This window comes from Rhineura floridana, chromosome 2 (assembly GCF_030035675.1).
Source record: "Rhineura floridana isolate rRhiFlo1 chromosome 2, rRhiFlo1.hap2, whole genome shotgun sequence".
Lineage (NCBI taxonomy): Eukaryota > Metazoa > Chordata > Lepidosauria > Squamata > Rhineuridae > Rhineura > Rhineura floridana.
In genome coordinates this window covers 42,649,243-42,659,266 of record NC_084481.1, presented here as the reverse complement: position 1 = coordinate 42,659,266, position 10,024 = coordinate 42,649,243, and the positions used below count along the sequence as shown (strand labels likewise).

Below are 10,024 nucleotides of genomic sequence, written 5' to 3'. Positions count from 1 at the left end.
AAGGGTGCACATGGGAAATGTCACCTCCCATCCACCCAATTCCACAGAGCCCTTTAGACTGGATTTGACTCATCTGTGAATCAACTTCCTATTTAAGAAACAACGGAAAGGACTGACCTAGGTGTTGAAATTTATATTGAACTTGAAAATTCAGAGATGGTTTATGTAATGAATGTATGGACGGACTGCCTTCAACTGGATCCCGACTTATGGTGACCCTATGAATAGGATGTTCATGGAAAGCAGTATTCAGAGGGGGTTTACCATTGCCTCCCTGTGAGGCTAGTCCTCTCCAGCTGGCTAGGGCCTGCTCAGCTTGCCACAGCTGCACAAGCCAGCCCCTTCCTTGCCTGCAGCTGCCAGTTGGGGGACAACTGGGCTCCTTGGGACTATGCAACTTGCCCACGGCTGCACAGGCGGCAGGGCACGTAACCCCTGAGCCACTCACTGTGGGGGTGATCTTTAGCTGGCCCTTGACACCCAGGAGACATGAGCAGGGATTATAACTCAATGACTCCGGACTCCCAGCCAGGCTCTCCTCTGTGCTTGAATGTATACACACCAATAATCACACGAGACTTTCATGTTCTCAGAGCAAGATAATATTTTCTTTCTTTTTTGCTAAGTAACCAAATTCTTTTAAAAATGATGCTTTACCTGTTTCCCCTTGGTCATATATTTGTGATATATTTAATGGGCTTTCAAACTCCCCAGGGATGTACTACTTTTCTTTTGGCTAAGGACCAACCTGCAACCTCAAGGAAGACATTTCAAGATGTAAATCTGCTGTTATTTTCCTGTTGTAAAACTGAATGTGATTAACATTATGGTTTTACTAGTCTTGTTTTTGCATGGCTTCATCTAAAAACAAATGCAGAAGTGACTGTTGTTTTCCTGTGAAAACTGGGCTTGTTTTCTTGTTACATTGTCAGCCTTATTTGATTTGCTAAAAATTACCAGCCAGACAAAACAGCAATTCAATTTTCCAAAGAAAGAACAAAGGACTAGAATGTTTCATAATTCAGATCAGGCCCCCTACAGCTGCTATTTGCACTGGGAGGGAAATTCTTAGTGGCACAAATGGTAGCTTCCCCTCAATACAGCTAGCTTACCTTGCTGTTGCTGACCTGGCTCTCTCTCCACAGGGACAAGGTTGCTGCTGTTTTCTGAGAGTCTTCTAATGGGCGTATCCAGCTCCATTCTCCCATAAGCAGCCATATGTTAACACCTTGGTTGTGCATTACTAAAGCTGGATTGGGGCCTAAAATCATAAGGATGTAAAAGTCAAATAGTACAATTTGCCACTTCTTTCAAAATAAGATGCATTAGCAAGCATTTTTTAAAGGACAATAAACATGGGGTGAGTTTTATGTGGCATCCTCCACATTATTTTTGCTTGCTATTGAAGCGTAAGATGTTTACATGATTTCATTTTATTTTATTTTAATCTTCATTGCTGGGATAATGATAATAATGATCAGCTCTGTAACAGGGATCACAGCAATGAAATTAAATTACAATCTTCCCAACCAGCTACATTTTGCAGTTTTATGAGCAAATAAATATCCACCCTCTGCAGCGCATTATGACTGTCATTTCTTGTTTTTCTTTTCTTCTTTTTAAACTGGAATAAATCAGAGGAGTCAATTCTACTCTCCAATCCTATAGTTACAACTTCAGTAAACAATTCCATTTGATCTTATTATTAGTGATTTAATTAGACAAGTATATTTCCATTTTTCCCCATTTAAAAGAACAAGTACCCCCAAACCTTTACACATTTACCACTGGTAATTTTCTTCTGGAGACAGGAATAATATTTTGACTAACATAGTCTATTATTACTTTATTAGGCATCTCTGCCCTGAATTATGGTATTAATTACCATAAAGTAACAAGACATAGGGCAACTGATGCAACAAACTGAACCAAGATTCTTTGGGAAGGGAAAGCACATTTAGGTAAGTCCCGCACTTTTGCCTTACAAGTAGCTATGGTACCATGTTAATGATATTCAAGTTAAGTGCACAGTTAAATTTTTGCTTTAATCATGATCAGGCAGATTGACATTATGGATAGTTGTTAACTGGTGTGACTATATGTTGCAGTGCAGCAGCTTGTACAGCAAAAGCATTTGAGGAATGTGTGGATGGGTGCAGCTTGGGGGGAGAGTCTGTGGCCTGAGGGCCAGATAGAGAGGCCTGGTGGGCCATATTTGGCCCCCAAGAGTGAGGTTCCCCACCTGATCTAGCAGCATGCACTGTCTCCAAAGGATCATGAATCTGACTCTTCACAGATGGAACTTCAAACGGGACAGCAAGAACCAGCCATAAAGCCATCCTATGCTGTGTTGTCTGGCTCCTAAAAAGAAGCTGTAAGGGAAGGGAAACTATAATGGGAAAAGGCAACATCATTGTTGGAGAGACTTAGAGAGAGAATGTTTAGTAGGCAAAAGTTATTGGACTTGTCACCGTGCAAATTATTAGACTACCCAGTGGTTTCTGCCGCCTTGTTCTTCTTTTGAGTCTTTCAGCTCTTTAAGTAACAATCAGAATTCCAAGGCCACCTTCACAGCATTTGTAACTATTTCTTTCTGGGGTAGTGCTTTGCTCCCAGTCACCTTCTTACAGTTTCCGTTTTAGCCGTCCCCTCCCATCTAAGTTGTTTCTCTCGCCTTTTCCTTCATCTCTCTTCAAGAGACAGTATGTTGAAGAGCAAGTCTTCTTGTGCAGAGTCACTCTCAAGCAATTCTCATATTGACTCATCATGGTTCAGGCTGGTGAAAGGGCAGCACATCTCAGGGGCAGAACACAACAGAATTTGGTGAAGAACCTATGAGCCAAGGGCGTATTGTGTGAAACATCACCCCCTCCCCGCTCTAGACATGCCTCATAATTACCAAATACAGAAAACACACATTCAAAAGCATCTAATTTCCTCCACCTAAAACTGTCAAACTGGGGACAAAAGAGTGCATCAGCCATCATCAACCTGGTGCACTCCAGGTGTTTTGGACTACAACTCCCATCAGACCCATGTTGGCTGAGGCTGACAGGAATTGTTGTCCAAAATACTTGGAGCGCATTAGGTTGTTGTGGATGTTGTTTATTAAATGTCTCTTCCATCCTTCCTCCAAAAGAGTCTAGGGTGGCAAACAATAAAGTAAGAAAGCAATACACTTTAAAATACATAACATATTTAAAGCATTTAAACAATTAAGAACATCTAAAAACATTTTTTTTAAATCCACGTACCTTCACAGCAGATAATTTCAAGGTTGCCGAGAGCAGTATATTTCATTCATCGAATGCCTGGATGAACAGTTTTTAAATTCCTCCTGAATGTTCATCATGAGGGGGACAGGTGCACCTCACCAAGGAGGGCATTCCACAAATGTGGAGCCACCACTGTCACGGGTCAGGTTGGCAAAGAATACAATACATTATAGGCTCTTTCTGACTCCATGGGGTTATTGATATGTGTATATGTATATGTGTGTGCTTTTGCTTTGCCCAACATCACCACAATATTGCCCCCACTTTGTGGATTAAATATGCACCCTCCAAAGCTTCTGAGGGTTTTTTTTTCTATCACAAGGAAAGCAGTAAAAGAAAGAAGGAAAAATACCACCACAACTTTGTTTATCATTATGGATTTCAGCTAATTTAGTATTTCAGGCCCTGAAAAATAGCCAAAAGCTGAAATAAAGCCCACCCACTTTGCAGCTGGAACCCCATTCAGGGTCATTTCTGGTAATGAAACTGGTGTAGTCTCTTGGACCACATGTGTAAATACCTACAAAATACGAGTTAGCAAATGAGTGATTCTCAAAACGATTTGTGGGGTTCTGGCTATTCTCTCAAAGGCAGAGTTCTGGGGAGGGACTGTGGCCCCGGGGTTGGGCACATATGGAAGGTTGCAGCTTCAATCTTTGGCGCCTCTGGTAAAAAGGATCAGGGAGCAGGTAATGGAAAAGACCTCTGCCTGAGACCCTGGCAGGCTTCCACCAATCAAAGTAGACCATAGTGGACTAGATGGACATACAATCCAACTTGGAATAAGGCAGTTTCCTATGTACCACAATATTTTAACTAACTTTTTGCTATACTCTGACTGCAGATCAAAGCTTGCTTTATAATACTTTAGGGGTGTCCACTGGCTCTCTGTGTGACGAGAGGCAATAACAAGGCAAATTAGGGTGATTTGGGAGTCCTTGCCCTCTTACAGTGTGAGTCAGATTAAGAGCCCCAAAAAGGCCCATATTGCTCTTTTATTTCTGTTCCAGGTGTAGGGAACCTTTGGCCCTGCAGATCTTGCTGAACTGCAAATCCCATCATTCTCAGCAAGCATTGCCAATGACCAGGGATGATGAGAGTTGTAAATCAACAACATCTGCAGGGCCAAAGGTGCCCAACACCTGTTCTATACCATATTGCTCTATATTTTCTTATATCTGTATGTTTCTGTAGGTCCATGGGCTTTGCAAGAAGTGAGGCTATGCAAAATGTTGCCTACTGAACACTGAAGAACTCTGGAATTTTATTTTTTATTTTTAAAGCATAGCAGTGGAGGATCACGGCACCTTTTGTGGAGTGGAGCGCATCTCCAGACAGTGATGGAAGGGAGGAGATCTCATCCTCCCACCTGTGCCAGCAGTCACAGGATCGCCTGCAGTCCCAAGCAATCCCACAAGAGTGCCAGAGGGATGGAGTCAGGCCCAGGCCTTGAAAAGTCCCCAGCCTCCCTAGCTCTGCCCTCTTTCTTCATGCTCTAGTTTCTCACCCACCCACCCTTGGTTTTAGGGGGTCAACTGAGCTGTTTTATAACTGGGTCCCTGGTTGACGGGGCCAGATAGGAATTTTTCCTCTCAATTAATCTGGCCCCACTGTTGAGCAGGGTTTTTTTACCTATCCCTCAGTGGTTCACTATGCAATTGTTAGGTATTCACCTTACTTCGTCACAACTTAAGGTAGAAATGGCATTGGGTAGGATCAAACATGAGGATCCCTATAAGGGGTCCAGTGAGGTACTCAATGGCCAAACCCCTAACTTGGGAGGGGCATTGCATCATCCAGTTCACAACATCCCCCTCACACACACACACAGTTCAATAAGCAGAGCCACAGGTGCCTTGCGTTGATGCCTGACCTGGGCCTAATGCTGGCTAACTCCCAAGGGTATTTCTCAACTGTTTATTGGTTGACTTAGCATTCCATCAGCATGGGCTGCCAGAATGAAGCAGATTCCCCTCCCTACTGCCATGCCAACGCCGCTTTACTTGCCTTACTCAATAAAGTTGTGGCCCTATTTCATCTATAAACCCTGTGTTTGGCTGTGTTATTTCCATTGCTAAAGGGGGCACGACATGATCCCACTACACAAGTTAAAAGCTCCATTTAAGTTTTTTTTTTCAATCCTATGTTCCTCTGCTTTAATAAAAAAAAATCCTGGCGTTTTTCAGAACTCTTCAGGCAACATTTTGGACAGCTCTTAATTATTTTAAGCTAAGAAGGAGCAAGAGACAAACCCCACCCCACCCCACCTCATAAGGAATTATGGAGGAAAGTTAAACCTTTTGCTTTCCTCACAAAAGCCATGTCTGTCTGCAATTTGGCAGCCACAATCCACTCTTATGTCTGTAAATTCCATCCACTTTGGCCAAAAGAGGGGAAAGCTATTGCTTTTTAAAAAATCGTTATATAGTGAATTGTTATCACAGAGCTTCATTTATACAGAGAGGCTCACAACCCCAAACACATCAACAAAGCAGAGAGAGCAGAGAGTGACTCAGAAACAGATCAAAAATTTTAAAAATACACAGCTACAGACACAAGGCAAATCTTGGGGCCTGGGCACACCCCAATTACACAGTGGGAAGTAGCTATTAACCAAAAACTGTCATGTAAAGATGAAGAAACAGGATGAGATGGCTTCCTCCCTTCTTCCCCCACCACATTGCATTACAGAACATATTTGGTATTGCTTGTAACCACAGTCAATGTGTTTAAACTGCACAGGTTCATACAAAAACAGACATGAAGTGAAAGGCTGCAGAACTAGAATTCAGTGGATGGTTAGCTCATGGGGAAAAGAAGCTGAAGCCCAGAGGAATTTAGATGCATTTAATATAGGGATAGGAGAGAGATTTGATACAGTCTGCATATAAATGTGAACCTACCTATATGCAAACCAAAACACAGCAATCTTTCAAGATTCACACTTCTCCAAATTTTGCACTGTAGTTTTCCAGCCAAGTAACGTGTACAAGAATGCACATACAAGGGTAAAGTCTGCATAGAAATGCATATATTAGTGAAGGTATCACACAGAAATGCTTCATATTAGGCAAAACCGCTTTGCACAAATGTGTATATTAGGCAAAATGCATCAAAAATGTGAATATTAGGAGAAATGTGTACTAAAAAGCTGATGAATTTTCATGAGGATTTTTTTTTAAAAAAAAATAATGATCACAAATTGATGTGGATATGTGTGAAACTGGGGTTTAGCCTAGAAAAATGAGAAACTGAGAGAAACCAAAACTGGCAGATTTGCCCATCCCTAGTCTAAGACCCAATACGTGTTTTACTTTAAATGGCAAAACACACATATGCATATTTGTGATGGTGTAGGCACAGTTAAATGGCCTACTGTCCTCTAATAAGCACAGAACTGGCAGCTCAGTCTTTTTCTGATCACTACATTTACATTTCCCGTGGGAAAATAGCCATTTAAACATTTTATTTGGGTATTTCTAACTATATTCTGTGTCCGTAAGCCATCACGCATGGGGGCAGGGCGCAGGAGCAGGACAGCTGGCAATGGAGGGGAGGGAGGGAGGGAAGCAAGGGCGGCAGGTGGATGAGCGAGTGAGCATGTGTGCACATGTGCGAGTAGGCGAGCAAGCAGGTGGGCCAGTGTAGAGGCAGGTCAAGTGAGCAGGCAGTTAAGCAAGCAGCGAGGAAGGGCCAGTGGGTGGGCAAGCAGGTGGCAGCGACAACAATACACAAAGCAGGCAAGCAATTGAACTGTGGCAGTGGCAGCAGCCTAGCAAGGCAGGAGGCCAGTAAGCGGCGTAAATGGGGTGATGGCAAGTGCCGGGGGGCACTTTTGGGGTTGCCTGTGGGTAGGGGGATATTTTGGGAATTGCCTGTGTATGTATTTGGGCACGCCATGGGGGGGTCCTTGGGATGGGGGGTTGGGAGTCCCTGTGTGTATGTGTGTGTTTGGGAGTCCCGGGAGGGTTGGAAGTCCATGTGTGTTTGTGCGGTTGGAAGTTGGGGGGGGTTGCACACAAAGTGTGCAAGGGCAAAGCCCCTAGTATTTCATATATTTGTATCCTACTCTATCAGTCTAAGGAGTTTCAGACATGTGCCATGCTCAATTGACAGAACTGTACCTCTATTTTGCCATTTAAATTTGGTTAATTTTCAGCCCTTAAGTTCAGACAGTAAAGCCTTCATGGCAGCTTAGGTCCTCCTCCCACATACAGCTTAACCCATGACAAAGCCTAAAGACTGTTGCTCCGCTAAGAAGTTTACCCGAAGTTGCCTTTGAGAGAACTCTCACCTTCTTGGCCTATTTATTCATGCCACAATAAATTGTTTATGGTGCCTGAACCCCTTTTCTCTCTTTTGCTGCTGACTCACTATTTAGCACAGTAGCCCAAATCAGAACATCAAGGAACACTCTGGAGCTATCTTCTCATAGTCTACAGGTCTTTAACGTTCTGTGTCAGTCAGGTGCAGTTTGAATCGGGCCATGGTAGACCATCTGCTTCACGTGCAGAATGGCCCGGGTCCAATCCCTGACATTTGCAGTTAACGTCCCCATCTGAAGCCCTGAAGAGCTGCTGCCAGTCAGCGTAGACAGTACTGAACTAAAGGGAAGAATGGCCTGACAATAAGGCAACTTCCTGTGTTCCTAATTATAATTCTAATAGGGACACCCACAGACACAGTGAAGCCTCATTGTCCACTGTTTTATCAAAAAGAAACATTCATCTTCCATGTCTCAGAATGAAGAACTAAAATCACAGTCACAGAATTCCTTCCGTGCAGCAAAGCCCCACTAGTTAAAAATTTCATGCAAGCATGTTTTTTCAGCTCTCCCTCAGGAACCGTTCATTCAACACGCACAATAACGATTGTTCCCTTTACTAAGGCTGAACACAATAACCAGATCTTTTTAGAGGATAATTAACAGCCAGCAGTAAGTCTTAGCATTAATTCAGCTGAGTATGAATGACTTATGAAAATTCTCTTTGCTGTCAAAATAATAGGCTATCACACCATTCACATATGTTTGGCTCTTGTGCAAAATTGTATTTAATGGATTTCATAATTCAATATGAGGGATTAAATAGGCAACAATATGATTTTATGTACATTCATATTTATAGAACTATTGATGAATATGTTTCTCCTACTGTCTGTTCTTAATTAAATCTATCATTCATTTGTACTTGTCAGATAACTCCTTCCTGACTTGCAATCTTTAAGCAATATTTTTGCACAAGGAGAATTGAATTCCTGGGAGCCTGGAGGTGGTCAGGTGATAATGCTGGATATTGTAGAGGTGCTGGGGCTAGGCAGGTGCAGACCAGATTGGTACAGTATGTATGGGAGACTTCCTTGGTCTCCCTTGTAAGATGATGAAGATGATACTAATAACAACTACTAATAACTACTAATAACAAATACTAATAACTAATAACAACAACAACATCATCATCTTTTGAATGGAGATTTTGTTCAGTCCTCATTTCTAGCAAACAGACCTGATTTGCACCTCCTGGACTAATAAATGGCTCAGAATGTAATCATCTTTCAGAATTGCAAAATTTTATTCTTTAAAAATGATTGCAAAAAAGCAGTTCTTGTCTTTTTAAAACAAAATCATTTTTAAAGAATAAAGTAGATTTAGAAATGCATACATTTAGATAAAAGTGTTGTACATTTTGTGATAAATGCAAATACATATTTAAATGCACATTTTCAGGGTTTTGCTTTCTTTGAAATAACACGCACAGGTGAATGCAGAAATGGGATGACATGAACTGATGTGAAACTGACACAGAGCTGTCCATCCCTGCTGTCCAGTGTCTGACATGGCCTTAACTAGGTCTAGTGCCTACTTGCATGGTTTCTACACAAACTCACCCCCGGCCTCAAGTTGTAGAGCACCATCTGTCTCCTACTGCTACTGCTTCATTGTAGCATACGTAGGAAGAGCAGAGGCATCTCAGTGAAAAGTGCAGATCTATTCCGCAGCACATTGTTCCCTTTTCCTCACCAGACAGATGGCAACCTCACAGTCCTATGAAGGATTGTAGCTGACCATCATTCTGTGAAGCACACTTGAAGCCAGAATGCTGTCAGAGTAGTAGGTGACATCTTTCTGCTAAACCACCGCCATTCGGAAGCAGTCACTAAAAACTGGCCTTTCTACAGGAGAATCTCAAGGTTTATTGATAGATGGAAAATTGCAAGGACAGGTCAAGATCATCCACGCAGTGGATTCTGGGGCACATTCTGAACGGAAGAAAAAAGTGAAGGATGGACCAGCACCAATATAAGCAGCAGCAGCAGCAGCAATAAACTCCAAAGTGCTCGAAATATATTTGAAAGAATAACACTCCCAATATCTGCTTGTGACATTTCAGGCAATTGCTGTTCATCAGGGGCAGTGATGCCTTTCAGTTTGTTTTATGAGAAATTCCTCCATCCTGAGAGCACCCACACATGATGTAAACTAGAAGATATCACTGCCTGTGATGAAGTGCAACTGCTGAAAACATGGCAGGCACTGCAGAGACAGAGTATTGGAACATTTAAAACAAAAACTCATTTTGCAGCAGCTTGGGGTCTGCCTCTCGTTTTTCAACAAGTTCTTGGGCCCCATGTGAACGTTATCGGGACTGCTATGGTGCTGCCACCTTCATCGTTGCTGCCGCATTGATTCAGGAAATATGTACATGGGGGGGGTCCCACACACAGAGCAAATATATGCACTTCTCTGGTGA

General features: G+C 42.5%; 1 long non-coding RNA gene across 1 annotated transcript; it reads left to right on the top strand.

The window, feature by feature from the left end:
* The first annotated feature begins 1,857 nt into the window (after positions 1-1,857).
* LOC133376399 (uncharacterized) lies at positions 1,858-5,320 on the top strand. Its single transcript, XR_009760471.1, has 2 exons — positions 1,858-1,961; positions 4,470-5,320. It is a non-coding gene; the product is annotated as an uncharacterized LOC133376399 (long non-coding RNA).
* Positions 5,321-10,024: the final 4,704 nt, after the last annotated feature.